The sequence below is a fragment of the Thalassophryne amazonica genome, chromosome 3 (genome assembly GCF_902500255.1).
Source record: "Thalassophryne amazonica chromosome 3, fThaAma1.1, whole genome shotgun sequence".
NCBI classification, from domain to species: Eukaryota; Metazoa; Chordata; class Actinopteri; order Batrachoidiformes; family Batrachoididae; genus Thalassophryne; species Thalassophryne amazonica.
Genome location: NC_047105.1, coordinates 93,421,662 through 93,440,198, shown reverse-complemented (window position 1 = coordinate 93,440,198; position 18,537 = coordinate 93,421,662). Strand labels below are relative to the sequence as shown.

General features: G+C 39.8%; 1 protein-coding gene and 1 long non-coding RNA gene across 2 annotated transcripts in view; both read right to left on the bottom strand.

Annotated features, from left to right (window-relative positions):
- celf4 (CUGBP, Elav-like family member 4) overlaps positions 1-18,537 on the bottom strand; it is a 315,229-nt gene that overhangs the window by 118,575 nt on the left and 178,117 nt on the right. The window lies entirely within an intron of this gene.
- LOC117507262 lies at positions 100-17,197 on the bottom strand. The gene is made up of 3 exons (XR_004559660.1): positions 17,184-17,197; positions 15,949-15,955; positions 100-269 (listed from the first exon to the last, which is right to left on the bottom strand). It is a non-coding gene; the product is annotated as an uncharacterized LOC117507262 (long non-coding RNA).

The window sequence follows — 18,537 nt, the reverse complement described above, 5'->3', positions numbered from 1 at the left end:
TTGCAGAACTGCTGTCATTTTCAACACTTTCTGCCTTGCGTTTCATGGAGGCAGTCCCTTGGGTTTTCGGGCAAACTGGAAGCATTTGGTACATTTTCACTCACATCATCTTGACTGGCAGCAGCCTTCTCAAGTGTGCTTTTGTTCAAGGACCCCTTGGGTCTCCCTCTTTTCTTAGGAGAATGGTCTTCATTACTAGAATCTTTCTTGGATCCCGACCCTTTCGGCCTCCCTCGGACTCTGTGTAGCTGTGCAGTTGAGTTACAGTGCTGAAAACATACCTTCCTCTTCAGTGGACGACTTTATTACCAAGTAATTCCTTTGTCTTTTATTCTTCTGTTTATATTTTACTTTGAATTTAAAATTACCCTCTTTGCCTTCACAAGGATATCGCAGGGGGTCTTGAAGGAACCACTTTGCACTAACGAAAGGAAGCATACCAAGGAAAGGTTCAAAGAGCAGAGCTCTGTAATTCAAGTGTGGGTAAATTACCACCAAGTGGAACATATAACAATGCACGTACGGGATTGTTTATTTCCATGTATTTCACTATGTGGCTTTTGACATTATATGTTTAATATTTCCAATTTTCTTGATCTACGTTCTATGTTATACCTCAGAAAGCCTTGATTACATTATCTCAGCTTTAAGTAAGTGGCTCCAGAAATTTATGTTCATCCGATTGCTCAATAAAATCATAGTACTGGGAGTACTTCCCGCTGGAGACAGACAAGTTTGCAACAGTACTTCACTCAGTAATTATGTAAGTAAGTAAAATTTAATTGTATATCAGCAGTCAAGAGCAGAGATCACACAGTTCTTCACCATGTAAAATGCATTTCACAGAAAGCGATTAAAACGTGACAAACGACATCACCTGAAAGAATAAAAATAAACTGTGATGGAAATAATTACAGAGGTGGAACCTGGTGTCATATATATATATATATATATATATATATATATATATATATATATATATATACGTGGTAAACAAAGCTGAATCGTTACAAACATTTATGAAATCTAAAATCAGTTGAGCACCTACCTGTTAAATGTTTTTGTAGTAGATGCACAGTTGAATGAATATATTCTCTGGGTTTATAGACATTGTTATTGTGTTTGTTTTATGTAAAAATGCCAGAAGAAGCTCAGGTTGCTTCTCCATTATTTTCAATTGGAATCACTGCAATCTTTGTCTTTGTTCCAGAGTAATATATATATGTCTGAAATGTATATATATATATATATATATATATATATATATATATATATATATATATATATATGTCTGAAATTCAGTTTGCATTTATAAAATTCCACGCATCTTGAACATAGGAGACACGGATTATCTGGAATTTTGTTTTGGCAAGTCTTCACAGTCTATACTGCCATCTACTGGCCAGTAGTGTTCATGGCAGTATTCCCCCTAAAGCTGGGCAGACACTACGATATTTTCAATCGTTGTACTCGGCTCCAGCTCAAACTGCACGGTGTAAAAGTTCAGAGTGCACGATTTATGTTGTCACACTATACGGCCCGATGCGCTCTATGCGATCTGACTGCTGACATTGTACGTTCAAAAACCACATGTCAGAATCATGTGGGAGACATCAAAGTTTTAACATGAGTTGAAGAAAGGGGGGGGCAGAAGCTGCTCTCCCAAAAAGATTATCACTGTTTATGCTCTCTCCAATTCCGCATCGGTGTTTGCACATGCACAGTGTGAGAGGTTGGACGCTTGTAGTGCTGCTTCAGCAGCGGGATACCCTCACAATGGCCAACCAGAATATCAAACAGGTTTGATTTTCATCCGACCATACGATTGCCGATCAGGAGGTGGTTGTGAGAGGTTAAACGCAGCTCGTTACTCCATGTATACTACACAATCCAGGACGCGCGGTTAAGCTGAAACTCGGCACAATCCAAAAAATTCTCGCACGAGTGAAAAATCAGCTGAAAAAAGGCCAAAACTTGCACAGTGTAAGACCAGCTTAACTACTGAGCATCTGGTCACCAGTAGATGGCAGTGTTCTATTTATTTTCACACCGGTTATATCAGACGGTTAGCTAATTACAACTTGCCTTTTTTTTTTGAAAATGCCTTTTTTTTAACAAATGGCATATTTTACAAAAACACATTTATATGTAAACACTAACACACATCTCACATTAACGTGTTGGTTTTTATGCAGAATGAGTGAGTTAACCAATCAGTGTTAGCGGAGGCACATTTTACCCATAATCCCTTTGGCATCTGTCTGTGTTTGTTACAAAGCTTCAGAATTAGTGCATTATTCAACATTACAAGATATATGTTATATTTTAACTTTGTACAAATGACAGAATTGACATTAATGGAGTTATTCTATCGGTATTAATTTTATTCATAACCCAAACCATAAGTCAACAATGTTTTATTTTCCCAGACCTCTGCTTTACCGCGAAGCTATTATTGAGTAGAGAGTTGAGTAGAGGTGGGCGGATTGATCCTAATATCGATAATATCGATACCAACGCTTGTATTGATATTGAACGATTCTCGTATAAAAAGATCGATACTCAAGCTTTTTTTCTGTCCCGCACACACTGACCGCTGCGCACGCAGATTCATCAAAGTCTATTCTCTGTCTGTAAGAGCAGGACTGCGCTGTGTCACACAGCATGGAGCAGCACACCTTCCCCCCCTCTGGTCTTTTGTTGTTGCAACGTCACGTGGCTCAGCGGCGCCAGCCAACAGCCATGCAGGTAGGCTCAGCCTGGCCCGCCCACTCAGTGCTCTCCTCGAGTCAGCCCTCTACATCAGGAGATTTTGTTTTAAGTTGTGTTGAGTGATATTTTTTAAACAAAATGTTGATTGTGATAAATAAAGTATTTTGTTGTCACGTACGATGTTTGGCGAAATTCTATCATAGGTCTTTTGGATCCTTTGGATCTATAAAGCTTAAATATGAAAAAGTATTGGTATCAGTATTGATATCGGCGATACTGAGCCTGTATTTACTTGGTATCGGATCAATACCAAAATTCCTGGTATCGCCCACCTCTAGAGTTGAGCTTTGCTGCTCCTCTCAACTGCTTTGCTGCTTGAAGCTATGTAATAAACAGGAGCGTCTAGCAGTGGGCAGGGTGCACAAAGACAGAAGTGCTGACTCGTTGATTGGGTCTGTAGTCACCTTTGATGCTACCAGAAGCGATCGTGGTGTTAAAACTCAAAATCAGCTTGTTAGTAGTTGCAAGTGTACCGGAGACAATACTGGAAGTTATCGGTTAGCTGTAGCTTCCGATAAATTTTTGGGTGGTTTATCGGTATCGGTTTAGCTTTAGAAAAGATAACTTTTCAGTTAGCGGATTATCTGTTATCGAAGTTAACTTTTTGGTTAGCTGTGCCCAACAATGAGTACTTTGCATGTGCTTGTCTAAATACTTTTTATTTGGTTGAAAAATCTTGTTTTTTAAAAAAACTTTTGTACCCTCTGAGAGAGGTCAAATCAAGTATAACTTCTCTGAGAGAAAAATGTTCAGGACTTAGAAGAATGAAATAAATTCTGTTCTGCCTGTGTGGAGGGCTGAGAAAGGACCAGAGCTGAATGTTAATTCACTCACCATTATTATGTGACTCATCTGAACTGGGTACTTTTAACAAAAATGAAAACTGCCTAGACTAGAGCTAAGGCAAAGAAAGGAAAATGGGAGGGAATGCAAAAAGCAGAAAGAAAGGTGCACAGAGAGCTGAGGTGAGATGATCCAAGCACGGTAATAAATGTAAAATAGAGGGCGGACGGGAAACATCGAATAAAAGAGGAGCGGCATTCTGTTCCCCATATAAAAGCAAGGTGTGTTACACGGCTTTGTGCTCAGATAAGTTATGTTCATCTTACTTTGAACACATTTTGACATCTGATATTTTACATTTGACATTCTTTTATCCGGCATCCCTCTTTTATGACAAACGAAAATGAATCAAAGGAGCATGGAGACTTTTGAGGTTGTCTGCTTCAAGATTTTTTTACACAGAACACTTCTGAAGAATTCTCCATGCAGCACTTTAGAATTATAAAAAAAAAAAAAAAAAAAAAAAAAAAAAGATGGGGCAGAAATGGAAATCGTTTAAATCGAGCACACAGAGAGCCAAACAGCTGAAGAGCTTTTAACATGTTGGCCTGATGAACCCTTTCACTTGGAAATCTGCCTGAACAAACAAGCGCTTATAAGGTGTGTGCATCAGTATAACTGACAGCGGCCGGGGCTCCGCTCTGTAACACATGGAAACCTTGGCAGTGCACATCGAAATGTAAGGCATCATTCAACTGAGGCATTTGTCGACACTTCTGCTCTAAGGATGTTTTCATACCTGAATGTTTGAACCAAATACAGCACTGTGGCAACCCTAAATGTTACAACACCCAGAATGTTTTTATTTTTCAAAAACCACTGCAAAATAAAGGTTCTGAATTCATTCCACTAGTTAAGGTCGTACTACCAGTGAATTTTGAAATCACAAAAGTTATAACATTTAGCAGTGAATTAAGAAAGTTGTTTCAAATGTTCCCTCAACCCCAAGGGCTTGATTTATTAATGGTTTGCATGTATAAAATCCTGCGACTGAGTTTGTCAAATGTGCAAAATAGTGCATATTGTCAATTTGGTGCTTTGCCTTGATGAATATTTGGGGTTAGTCCACATGAGTGAGCAAAATTCTGGGAGGGAAGAAGCAAATTGGTGAGGTTTGTAATGCAACATGGTTTATCAAGGTCATATTTAGTGAGTGCAGACTGCATCTACATTTTGTGAGTTTGAAGCCTTGGCATTAATTTAGAGCAAGAATAATACAATTTACTGCTGCCTTCTCATTCATTGTAAACGTCAGGCATATTTAAAGATTTTACCAGTTTACTTTGTATTTATTTCCTGAAGAATAAATGTCTCCATGATAATTCCAGTCATTGATGTGTCACGCGATGTTACACAATCAAACCAACACACATCTTGGGATGATGGCTGCACTTCTGTATCTGCTGTGTATGTTCTGCCGCTGAAGCATACACTGACAACTGTGCGCACAGAGCTGTGTATTCTGCTGGCGCACAGCCAGCTGTCATTGAGTTCCTCCATTGTGCACAGCTACCTGTGTGCAAGACACAGCTGTGCCTCATCCCTCAAAGACACCAAGCTGTGCACACAGTGCACACATCTATATGGGATGATGCATGCACATATATATGCACGACGTGTGTGTTTTGCAGTGTGTGTTACTGTGCATACAGAGACAGCTGTGCATTGTGTTGGCAGAACTTGGCAAAAGTATTCACCAGTTTGCTTAAATACCATCGATGGAAGACTAAGTAAATCTCATGCAGACAAACAAAGCACAAGGCACATTAGTGCAGCAGATAAGAGAATATTTAGAGGAGAATCCTGCAAATGGTGATAAAAGCATCAAATTGAAAAAAAACGATTGGCCTCTTGAATTTTCAGTCGGTGGTCAGGTAGGGGTCAATTGAAGAATTACACAGAGGTCAAAATTAAAAGATGCTCCAATCATATTGAAAAATATTCCACATTATTTGCCTGATCATAAAGATTCCAAAAAGGTATAGTTTGGACTATCTGTGACTGAATTCTATGGAGTTACGGGATAAAAAAGCAAGAATGGTGACAAAGGTCAGTTTCATTTTGTACAGGGGTCAAAAGTTAAAGTTGTTCCAGTTTTGGTAAAAAGTGATGCAAATTACTAGTTGAGTTAACAGGGTTTTAAAAAGGAATAGTTTGGACCATGTATCATCCTTACTTATCACGTTACGGGGTAACACATGTCACGTCATAGAATCCAATAGACGTAGACCTTGTTTGACCTTTACTTTGGAGACCAAGGATTCAGCACTGTCAACACTACTCCATTTATTAATCCTATTAGCTCAACCAATAATTTGCATCACTTGAAATGTCAAGTGGCCAATCGTTTTTTTCATAAGAGGAGTGTCTAAGGAGTATTTCTGCCGAATTTGATGCTTTTATCACCATTTGCATGATTGTTTCACTTATCTGCTGCACTACATACCTGCAAGTGAATGTACTCCTGATCAACCATTACCAGAAGACAACAGAAGGGGTCACAGCAAGGAATTATTTACAAAAAGGTTACTTCTGGATTTAAGGAAAATCTCAATTATAATGAGAGTGATGGCTACATGGAACAGCCTGTCAGAGGACGTATAACAGTGCAAAGTGTGATCTGTTTAAAAAACAGATTAGCCAAATATTGGAGAATAATGATACAGTGAATATAATAGAGACAGCATTAGATAAATCAATAAAATATACTGCTATTCAAAGATTAAGCTGTCTTCCATGTATAGTAGATCTCTATAAAGAGGTGTCCTGCATCTGCATCCACACTAAAAAAAAGGCTCTTTGGATGAACTCAATTCAATTATGAGCAGGATTTCCATCTAATAAATATATGTAGCCCCATCTCAAATAAACACATCGATACAAGATAGTGTAATTTAATTTAGTTGGGACTACATATATTTATTAGCTGGAATCCAATCCAGCGACTCAGTTTTCTTTGAGTGTATCACTCAAACAAATAACTCATTGGATGAACTCAATTCAAATATGGGCAGGATTTCCATCTAATAAATATATGTAGTCCCAACTAAATTCCTTAAATTATCTTGCATGGATGCGCTTTATTTGAGTTGGGGGCAACATATATTTATTAGATGTAAATCCTACTCATAACTGAATTGAGTTCATCCAATGCATCAGTATTTTGAGTGCAGTAGTTTAACTTAAGTGGCTGATTTCATTTCATATGTATGGCCATTAACACATGCAAAGTCTTCATTTTCATACTGTCATGGAGACTTAAGACAGAGTCCCTGATCACCAGACGAGATTCTCAGTGTTTGGCTGTGCTCAATTATATAAAATCTCTTTGTAAAGGTATCCAGAAAAGTCAGAGAAAATCAAAGTCCCAAAGCAACCATTTATATTTTGCAGGCAAAAGGGCGCAAAATTCACAGTCTTCAAAAAACACCAGAACAGCTTGAAAGCACAATGGTTTGGAGTCATCTTTTATTCCTTAAAGGGGTCAGTTTATCTGCCCCAAATGGGTGGTTTTTCTAAACTTAGCAAATCTTACACCAATAAAAACTGGTGTTAATGACAAGCAATGCACGTGTGATGCCTGCATAAGAAGTATATAGAGACATACTCATGTCCTTGCATCCTCAACAACGTGTGCTGCAGCTACCTGTATGTGCAGCTGATTGATTTGTAGAAAGACCAGTCAACATATCATCCAATATAACAGCATTACACTCTGAATCAATGGTTGCAAACATATGCTGGGCGATCTGAGCTTACATTAAGCATAACTTCACAAGGAACACATGAGACAAATTTCAGTTCATATGAATAACCTCTTGCAAAACAGTGTCCTCTCCAAGAATGTAGGGAGGAGAAGAAGGCAAACACCACAGCTAATCACTGCAATTCTGTTTGTGGGCAGACCATTAAAGTGAATGAAGACATTCTACATTATTGGCACTTCCTGTAATTGGTCTGAAAGTCAGAATCATTGATGCATGCTTCTCTAACTAGCACTTTCTCAAAATAAAAGTGAGGAACTTACATTATTTGAGTGTACGGTGGATTTTTTTTAATCTCTCAGAGTGGCTGCTCTGCTCTTGAATTAATTATCTCAATAAACTGCATACCTGCCAACATTTGACGTCACAATGCGGGACATCCACACGTGGCTGTGAGTGGCAACGGCGTGAAGTATAACTAGGGGGTCTTGGGGTGTGCCCGGACCCACACAACTGTGTGACTAATGGGTTTCCCACCCACACTCATGCGGGGTGTTGGACACTGGGGTAAATTCTTCCAAATGTGGGATGGTTGGCAGCTCTGAAAATGTTCAAAGAAGATTGCAAAGAAAGCAGCCATCAAAGCTGAATGGATCCCCCAAAACTCAGGTCAGGTCTATGAGTATACATGGGTGTTGCATCGACTAGAGTATAATGGCATTTTGGGCACTGGATGGCAATCACCCAGGCAAATATCCAGTCCATCCCCACCTCTCTAAAGTAGCCACCTATCCGCCGCAGTCAGTAGAAACCTGAACGGCCTCTTGACCGTTTTCAGCTGCTGGGGTCCTCAACACTGGGGTACCTTTGTGCTGGATTATGCCCAATGACATGCACCACATGGCCAAAATATGAATGCAAGTGATACTCCTCATATTAGTCTCCCTAAGTGACCGTTTGACACAGAGTCATTCCAGCTGTATCTACGGATCCTCTTAAGACACCTAATACCAAAGACATCTTTTTGTCACCTTGGCTTAATTGCTAATAATCTTATAATATCAGTATGATTGCAAAAAAGTAAATTTATCCTTCATATTTCACTTTTTTTTAGCATAATACCTTCTTTCTCTGCTCAGTGATGGTCCTCTCTGTGCGCTCAATCCAATCAGGGTAATAAATAGTGTGAGCAGCTCCCACATGCCGCACCTGTGCCTATCTTTAATAGACACTTTCTTGATAATACTCTGGTTTGTCATTCCACCGCACTCACCAGGCCCTAAAGGAGAGCCTATCGTGCTCTTTGCCCCAGCATATCTACGTTGCACCTGTCCTTCACTCCACCGTTTCCTCCCCCTCTCCCGCTGCCATTTCCCCTTTGCTAATGAGAAGGGTAATTATAGTTCGCTCAAGCCAAAGGAAGAAGGGAGAGGGAGAGGTGGAGGAGTAGAAGACAAAACAGGAGAAGGGGAAGAGGAGAAGACCCTGCCCAGTCTGGCCTGGTGCTCCAGATAGCAATGGTTCTCCCTCTTTCCCTCCCTCTCTCCTCTGCCTCCTCTCTCTCTGACACATAGCCCTACGCTTAATTAAACATGCCTCAGAGGGACGTAGAGAGACAATCGCACCGAGTGGAGCGAGAAAGTCAGCTCATGTTGGCAAAGAGTTTGGGGGGAGGAAAGAAAAGTGAGGGTGATTCAAATGTGGAGGGAGGAAGAGGCAGATAAGAAGCCAGTGATAGAGTGCAAGGTAGGGTTGGCGGTGGGAAAGGAGAAAGGCGAGTAGATATGGCGAGGAGGATGGACGGATGGTCGGTTAGTGAGCCAGAAAGAGAGATAGAGATAGAGGTAGGAGGTGGGGGGGGGGGTTGAGGCGAGGTAAGATGAAGGCTGCTTCACCTGAAAAAAATAAAAATAAAAAAAAACAAGAGACATTTGACAGAGACAAAATGGAATTACAGACTGGGAAAAGAGAGGGGAATAGGATTACTATAACACATGAAAATAATAGCGACAAGGCACCCATGAGACCAGCTCCGGAGAAACCAAAGGATTGGAAATGGTGCCAAGAAATAATATATCCACATGCTCGCTACACAAAAGCAAGTGAGAGACCTCAGAAACCCTCAGAAAGAGTGTCAGGCTGCGTTGCAGTTTTGTAGTGGTTACAGTCGAGCCTGCAGGTCATGTGATGTCATCATTCCAACAACAACTTTTTAAAGGGGAACTGAGGCTTTTTTTTTTTACCTTGGCTCTATTTTTAGAAGCTACGCGGTTCATCTTTTTCACTGTGGATGAAATGATTTTACGCTGTGCAGCATTGATTTAGAACGCAAACACCATCTTGGGCTAAATGGTTATATAATGTAATAGCATGGAGCAGGCCAAAGTCACTTGTCATCACGAAACAGGAAAAAATGTCATTTGAAGTGTCTGGTAGGACAGAGAAGATCCATACAGAGTAGAGAAGCTTGAATCTTCGACTGGACTGGGTTGCTTGACGCAAGGATGTTTTGCTTCAAATCACAGAAGCTTCCTCAGCTAAAATTCTTGCTCTGGTAGTCTGACTTCTGTCTTGACTCTTGTAGAGAAGAATAAACAGAAGCCACAAAAGCTGGAGTTTTAAACCTAACCAGACCCCTCCTACCAAGAGGCAGACTGCTATAGGCTAGTGACTAAACAATAGCTCTAATTAGCACCTATTGTGCTCTAGTTAGCACCCTCCTAATGACAGGGCAGCTGTCCCTCCTAATGATGAGACGGATGCCCCTCCTGATGGCTCCCTTGATGACTCTCCTGATGACGTGAATGACTCATTACCATGAGCAAAAGACTGAAACTGCTTTGACCTGAGAACCCCATTGTAAACAGGGGACAAAGCGTGTCTCAGACCCCCTCCCCGGTTAAGGCTGGGTTTCAACTGTTTCACATAGAATGCCTCCTTGACCCCTCTCTCAAACCATTTCTTCTCTCTGGCTAAGATTTTAACTTCCTTGTCCTCAAACATGTGGTTAGTGTCTTTAAGGTGGAGATGAACTGCAGACTGATGTCCACTGGTGCCCTCTCTGCGGTGCTGGTATAGCCTTTTGTGTAAAGGTTGCTTAGTCTCACCTATGTAGTGTTCGTTACCTGTAACTAAGCAACCTTAATACAAAAGGCTTTGTCCCTGTTTACAATGGGGTACTCAGGTCAAAGCAGTTTCAGTCTTTTGCTCATGGTAATGAGTCATTGACGTCATTAGGAGAGTCGTCCGTCCCATCATTAGGAGGGACAGCTGCCCTGTCATTAGGAGGGTGCTAACTAGAGCACAATAGGCACTAATTAGAGCTATTGTTTAGTCACTAGCCTATAGCAGCCTGCCTCTTGGTAGGAGGGGTCTGGTTAGGTTTAAAACTCCAGCTTTTGTGGCTTCTGTTTATTCTTCTCTACAAGAGTCAAGACAGAAGTCAGACTACCAGAGCAAGAATTTTAGCTGAGGAAGCTTCTGCGATTTGAAGTGAAACATCCTCGCGTCAAGCAACCCAGTCCAGTCGAAGATTCAAGCTTCTCTACTATGGAAACCACCCGGACAACTGAGAGCCTACACAGAAACATCCATACAGAGGTTAAAGTGTGCATGCGTATCACACTAAAGGTACAAAAAAACAAACAAAAAAATTTAAATGCCTGATTGTACAAATAGCTGCATAGCTTAGCCTCTTGCCCGACTGGCGGTACTGAAGTCATTGGAAGTAGACTACTGACTCAGCCCTTCATTGGCAACACTGCTGACTGTGCACTCAGCAATTTAAAAAAGTTGCTTTACGTTTTCTGAGGTAAAAATAGTCACATTTACCTGTGTTGAGACCATCTACATGTTACCAAATACTTCTAATGACATTTATGCCTGTTCAGTGGCAACAAAAAGCCATGGGCAGTGCCAGGGGGGCACTAGAGCTCTCCCTGGATTTGTCATAGCACCAGAGGTGGGACAAAGGCACCATCAAGTCACTGTCAAGTCATGAATCAGCAAGTCCCAAGTCAAGTCTGAAGTCATAATGACCACCAACTGTTTGCAAGTTGACTTGAAACTTGACTTGGGACTTGCAGATTGATGACTTGAGAATGACTTGAGAGTGACTTTGTCCCACCTCTGCATAGCACCCCTCATTTATTATTTTAATTTAATTTCATCCCATGTTTTTAAGACCTTGTCTACACTGAAACTGAACTTCTGCTATACGATCATTTTCTTTGTCATTTTCAAAAAGTGTTCCATTCAAGAAATATCTCTGTTCTCACAGATCCAGTGAAACTGCGTTAAAATGCTGTAGTACATATGCCAGGCCTGGATGTAGCGCTGTAATGCTTCTACAAAAAAAAAAAAAAAAAAAAAGGAGAAGACCTGGGACTAATCAATACAGAAACGGATGCTAAATATTTACAAGGTGGTACATATATTAAATAAAGTCTTTTAATCTGACCTGTTGCAAGAATTAATAATCACAGATTAAAACTGTTCTGGACACGACACCCTTGTTTTGGAAGATGACGTCTGGAAATGTGTTAATTAATTTTGATGGAAGTTACTTGTTAAGGGTTTTTTAAAAGGTTTTTTTTTTTTTTTTTTTTTTTTAAAAAGAGTTTTTAAAGCCCCTCAGCATCTGTCTGCTCTGGGTGAGTTTCTCAGACTGAGCTGGAGGATGCCAGCACTTTGTCCCACCACCAACAAGAAGAAAAAAACAATAATATACTAAATTAGACTGTTAAATTACACCGTGAACAACATGTTACAGACTCAGGGTGATGACATCATCCTTTCAGTTTTCCACAGTAAGACACTTCTGACGTTTTCCGATTTATGTGATGAGATAAATATTCCATTCATAAGAAATAAACATTCATCAACAGAACTGATTGGTTTACACAAATGAGTGTAACGTGATGTTCAATGAGATCACGTTCAACAATGTCATGATAATAAGAATAATAAATTTTATTTATAATGCACCTTTCATAAATAAAAATCTCAAAGTGCTACAGGAAAAAAAACAAGGATAAATAAGAGTATAAAAACAGAAAATCTTAAGATAAAAACAGTGAGTGGTTTCAGCTTTTCCTAAACAATGTCATTTTCATTGCATCATATGAATTAATTTTAACCCTGAGTGAAAAGGTGAAATAGAAAAGTCAACATCTCAAGGTGTTGAAAATATTATGTCTACATCAATCAATCAATCAATCAATCAATGTTTTTATATAGCGCCAAATCACAACAAACAGTTGCCCCAAGGCGCTTTATATTGTAAGGCAAGGCCATACAATAATTATGTAAAACCCCAACGGTCAAAACGACCCCCTGTGAGCAAGCACTTGGCTACAGTGGGAAGGAAAAACTCCCTTTTAACAGGAAGAAACCTCCAGCAGAACCAGGCTCAGGGAGGGGCAGTCTTCTGCTGGGACTGGTTGGGGCTGAGGGAGAGAACCAGGAAAAAGACATGCTGTGGAGGGGAGCAGAGATCGATCACTAATGATTAAATGCAGAGTGGTGCATACAGAGCAAAAAGAGAAAGAAACAGTGCATCATGGGAACTCCCCAGCAGTCTACGTTTATAGCAGCATAACTAAGGGATGGTTCAGGGTCACCTGATCCAGCCCTAACTATAAGCTTTAGCAAAAAGGAAAGTTTTAAGCCTAATCTTAAAAGTAGAGAGGGTGTCTGTCTCCCTGATCTGAATTGGGAGCTGGTTCCACAGGAGAGGAGCCTGAAAGCTGAAGGCTCTGCCTCCCATTCTACTCTTACAAACCCTAGGAACTACAAGTAAGCCTGCAGTCTGAGAGCGAAGCGCTCTATTGGGGTGATATGGTACTACGAGGTCCCTAAGATAAGATGGGACCTGATTATTCAAAACCTTATAAGTAAGAAGAAGAATTTTAAATTCTATTCTAGAATTAACAGGAAGCCAATGAAGAGAGGCCAATATGGGTGAGATATGCTCTCTCCTTCTAGTCCACGTCAGTACTGCAGCATTTTGAATTAACTGAAGGCTTTTTAGGGAACTTTTAGGACAACCTGATAATAATGAATTACAATAGTCCAGCCTAGAGGAAATAAATGCATGAATTAGTTTTTCAGCATCACTCTGAGACAAGACCTTTCTGATTTAGAGATATTGCGTAAATGCAAAAAAGCAGTCCTACATATTTGTTTAATATGCGCTTTGAATGACATATCCTGATCAAAAATGACTCCAAGATTTCTCACAGTATTACTAGAGGTCAGGGTTAATGCCATCCACAGTAAGGATCTGGTTAGACACCATGTTTCTAAGATTTGTGGGGCCAGTACAATAACTTCAGTTTTATCTGAGTTTAAAAGCAGGAAATTAGAGGTCATCCATGTCTTTATGTCTGTAAGACAATCCTGCAGTTTAGCTAATTGGTGTGTGTCCTCTGGCTTCATGGATAGATAAAGCTGGGTATCATCTGCGTAACAATGAAAATTTAAGCAATACCGTCTAATAATACTGCCTAAGGGAAGCATGTATAAAGTGAATAAAATTGGTCCTAGCACAGAACCTTGTGGAACTCCATAATTAACTTAGTCTGTGAAGAAGATTCCCCATTTACATGAACAAATTGTAATCTATTAGACAAATATGGCATGCTCTAATCTCTGTAATAAAATTTTATGGTCAACAGTATCAAAAGCAGCACTGAGGTCTAACAGAACAAGCACAGAGATGATCCACTGTCCGAGGCCATAAGAAGATCATTTGTAACCTTCAACTAATGCTGTTTCTGTACTATGATGAATTCTAAAACCTGACTGAAACTCTTCAAATAGACCATTCCTCTGCAGATGATCAGTTAGCTGTTTTACAACTACCCTTTCAAGAATTTTTTGAGAGAAAAGGAAGGTCATGAAGTCATTACTAGTTAAACTTAATGGAATACTCAGCTCAATAGAGCTCTGACTCTTTGTCAGCCTGGCTACAGTGCTGAAAAGAAACCTGGGGTTGTTCTTATTTTCTTCAATTTTCTTTCTTTGCTAACAAAATTTTAACTATTAGAGAAAAAATTACTCATAACCATCCCAAAGACGTATCGTTATCTTTGGCTGCTTTCAGTGATGCAGGTATTTGGTTAGACTCTTTCTCTCCGATTGTTCTGTCTGAGTTATTTTCATTAGTTACTTGATCCAAACCATCAACATGTTTATTAGACCCCATTCCTACCAGGCTGCTCAAGGAAGCCCTACCATTATTTAATGCTTCGATCTTAAATATGATCAATCTATCTTTGTTAGTTGGCTATGTACCACAGGCTTTTAAGGTGGCAGTAATTAAACCATTACTTAAAAAGCCATCACTTGACCCAGCTATCTTAGCTAATTATAGGCCAATCTCCAACCTTCCTTTTCTCTCAAAAATTCTTGAAAGGGTAGTTGTAAAACAGCTAACTGATCATCTGCAGAGGAATGGTCTATTTGAAGAGTTTCAGTCAGGTTTTAGAATTCATCATAGTACAGAAACAGCATTAGTGAAGGTTACAAATGATCTTCTTATGGCCTCGGACAGTGGACTCATCTCTGTGCTTGTTCTGTTAGACCTCAGTGCTGCTTTTGATACTGTTGACCATAAAATTTTATTACAGAGATTAGAGCATGCCATAGGTATTAAAGGCACTGCGCTGCGGTGGTTTGAATCATATTTGTCTAATAGATTACAATTTGTTCATGTAAATGGGGAATCTTCTTCACAGACTAAAGTTAATTATGGAGTTCCACAAGGTTCTGTGCTAGGACCAATTTTATTCACTTTATATATGCTTCCCTTAGGCAGTATTATTAGACGGTATTGCTTAAATTTTCATTGTTACGCAGATGATACCCAGCTTTATCTATCCATGAAGCCAGAGGACACACACCAATTAGCTAAACTGCAGGATTGTCTTACAGACATAAAGACATGGATGACCTCTAATTCCTGCTTTTAAACTCAGATAAAACTGAAGTTATTGTCTTGGCCCCCACAATCTTAGAAACATGGTGTCTAACCAGATCCTTACTCTGGATGGCATTACCCTGACCTCTAGTAATACTGTGAGAAATCTTGGAGTCATTTTGATCAGGATATGTCATTCAAAGCGCATATTAAACAAATATGTAGGACTGCTTTTTTGCATTTACGCAATATCTCTAAAATTAGAAAGGTCTTGTCTCAGAGTGATGCTGAAAAACTAATTCATGCATTTATTTCCTCTAGGCTGGACTATTGTAATTCATTATTATCAGGTTGTCCTAAAAGTTCCCTAAAAAGCCTTCAGTTAATTCAAAATGCTGCAGCTAGAGTACTGACGGGGACTGGAAGGAGAGAGCATATCTCACCCATATTGGCCTCTCTTCATTGGCTTCCTGTTAATTCTAGAATAGAATTTAAAATTCTTCTTCTTACTTATAAGGTTTTGAATAATCAGGTCCCATCTTATCTTAGGGACCTCGTAGTACCATATCACCCCAATAGAGCGCTTCGCTCTCAGACTGCAGGCTTACTTGTAGTTCCTAGGGTTTGTAAGAGTAGAATGGGAGGCAGAGCCTTCAGCTTTCAGGCTCCTCTCCTGTGGAACCAGCTCCCAATTCAGATCAGGGAGACAGACACCCTCTCTACTTTAAGATTAGGCTTAAAACTTTCCTTTTTGCTAAAGCTTATAGTTAGGGATGGTTCAGGGTCACCTAAACCATCCCTTAGTTATGCTGCTATAGACGTAGACTGCTGGGGGGTTCCCATGATGCACTGTTTCTTTCTCTTTTTGCTCTGTATGCACCACTCTGCATTTAATCATTAGTGATCGATCTCTGCTCCCCTCCACAGCATGTCTTTTTCCTGGTTCTCTCCCTCAGCCCCAACCAGTCCAGCAGAAGACTGCCCCTCCCTGAGCCTGGTTCTGCTGGAGGTTTCTTCCTGTTAAAAGGGAGTTTTTCCTTCCCACTGTAGCCAAGTGCTTGCTCACAGGGGGTCGTTTTGACCGTTGGGGTTTACATAATTATTGTATGGCCTTGCCTTACAATATAAAGCGCCTTGGGCAACTGTTTGTTGTGATTTGGCGCTATATAATAAAAAAAATTGATTGATTGATTGAATTAGTGATGAGTAGAAAGATGTCCTAGCTTTACGGAGGGCTTTTTATAGAGCAACAGACTCTTTTTCCAGGCTAAGTGAAGATCTTCTAAATTAGTGAGACGCCATTTCCTCTCCAACTTACGGGTTATCTGCTTTAAGCTACGAGTTTGTGAGTTATACCACGGAGTCAGGCACTTCTGATTAAAGCTCTCTTTTTTAGAGGAGCTACAGCATCCAAAGTTGTCTTCAATGAGGATGTAAAACTATTGACGAGATACTCTATCTCACTTACAGAGTTAGGTAGCTACTCTGCACTGTGTTGGTATATGCATTAGAGACATAAAGAAGGAATCATATCCTTAAACCTAGTTACAGCGCTTTCTGAAAGACTTCTAGTGTAATGAAACTTATTCCCCACTGCTGGGTAGTCCATCAGAGTAAATTGTAAATGTTATTAAGAAATGATCAGACAGAAGGGAGTTTTCAGGGAATACTGTTAAGTCTTCTATTTCCATACATAAGTCAGAACAAGATCTAAGATATGATTAAAGTGGGGGTGACTCATTTACCTTTTGAGCAAAGCCATAGAGTCTAATAATAGATTAAATGCAGTGTTGAGGCTGTCATTCTCAGCATCAGTGTGGATGTTAAATCGCCCACTATAATTATCTTATCTGAGCTAAGCACTAAGTCAGACAAAAGGTCTGAAAATTCACAGAGAAACTCACAGTAACGACCAGGTGACGATAGATAATAACAAATAAAACTGTTTTTTGGGACTTCCAATTTGGATGGACAAGACTAAGAGTCAAGCTTTCAAATGAATTAAAGCTCTGTCTGGGTTTTTGATTAATTAATAAGCTGGAATGGAAGATTGCTGCTAATCCTCTGCCCCGGCCCGTGCTACGAGCATTCTGACAGTTAGTGTGACTCGGGGGTGTTGACTCATTTAAACTAACATATTCATCCTGCTGTAACCAGGGTTTCTGTAAGGCAGAATAAATCATATGTTGATCAATTATTATATCATTTACCAACAGGGACTTAGAAGAGAGAGACCTAATGTTTAATAGACCACATTTAACTGTTTTAGTCTGTGGTGCAGTTGAACGTGCTATATTATTTTTTCTTTTTGAATTTTTATGCTTAAATAGATTTTTGCTGGTTATTGGTAGTAATATAGCTCACTCACACCTTTAAGACAGAATTCAGACGATGCCAGTTAGTGTGCTTTGCTGTTGTAAATAATAAACCAGGCTGATAACAGCACCATTCTGCATGTGTAATCACATTAAAGGGACATGGCGACTGGTTTCAACCTGGTAATGATGACATGCAATTAGAGCGTAACTGTTATCTGCAGGATTGTATCAATAATTCATCAACGCACGCATTTTGTGTTGCCCAAAGATGACATCAATGATTATAACTACTTACATGTGTGTCTATCGTTCTCCAAACACTGACAGTTGATGCTGCGTAATTGGACAGAATGCCTCGCTCATTTTTGAGACAGATTAAAAGAATTGGAAAAGAATTTAAAAAAGAGGGAAAAAAATACTGTCTGAATTAATTAGGTGATATCAGTTGCCAATTAATTGTTGATGGCTTACGGAGGCATTGCTCTCGCATGACAGTTATGGAGTCAAAGAAAAGGAGGTTCTCCAACACATACATTTTGCATATCACAGCCTAGTTTAGAAAAAGCAACAGTTATGTTCTTTTTACAACCAAAAACGGCATATATATATATTTGCAGTTTCTGGCTGCAAAAGATTGATGTTTGGCGATATATTTGCAGTCTTATGGGTCCTGATGCCTCCATGTATGGTTGTGAGACCTGGATATAATCCAGTGACCTGAGGCACTGACATTGCTTCTTCTTAGGTACCGCTGGAATGACTTTGTGTCAAATGAGCAGTTACTAAGAGAGACTCAGATGAGGAGTATGACTTACACTGTGAAGGAACATCAGCTGTGACATTTTGGCCATGTGCCACATTTCACTGTGCATGATCCGGCATGCAGATGCCTTAGTGTAGAGGACCCCAGTGGGAGGAGAAGGCCAAAAGGGAGGCCCATATTTTGTCTGGCTGTGGCAGATGATGGTTACTTTTGAGA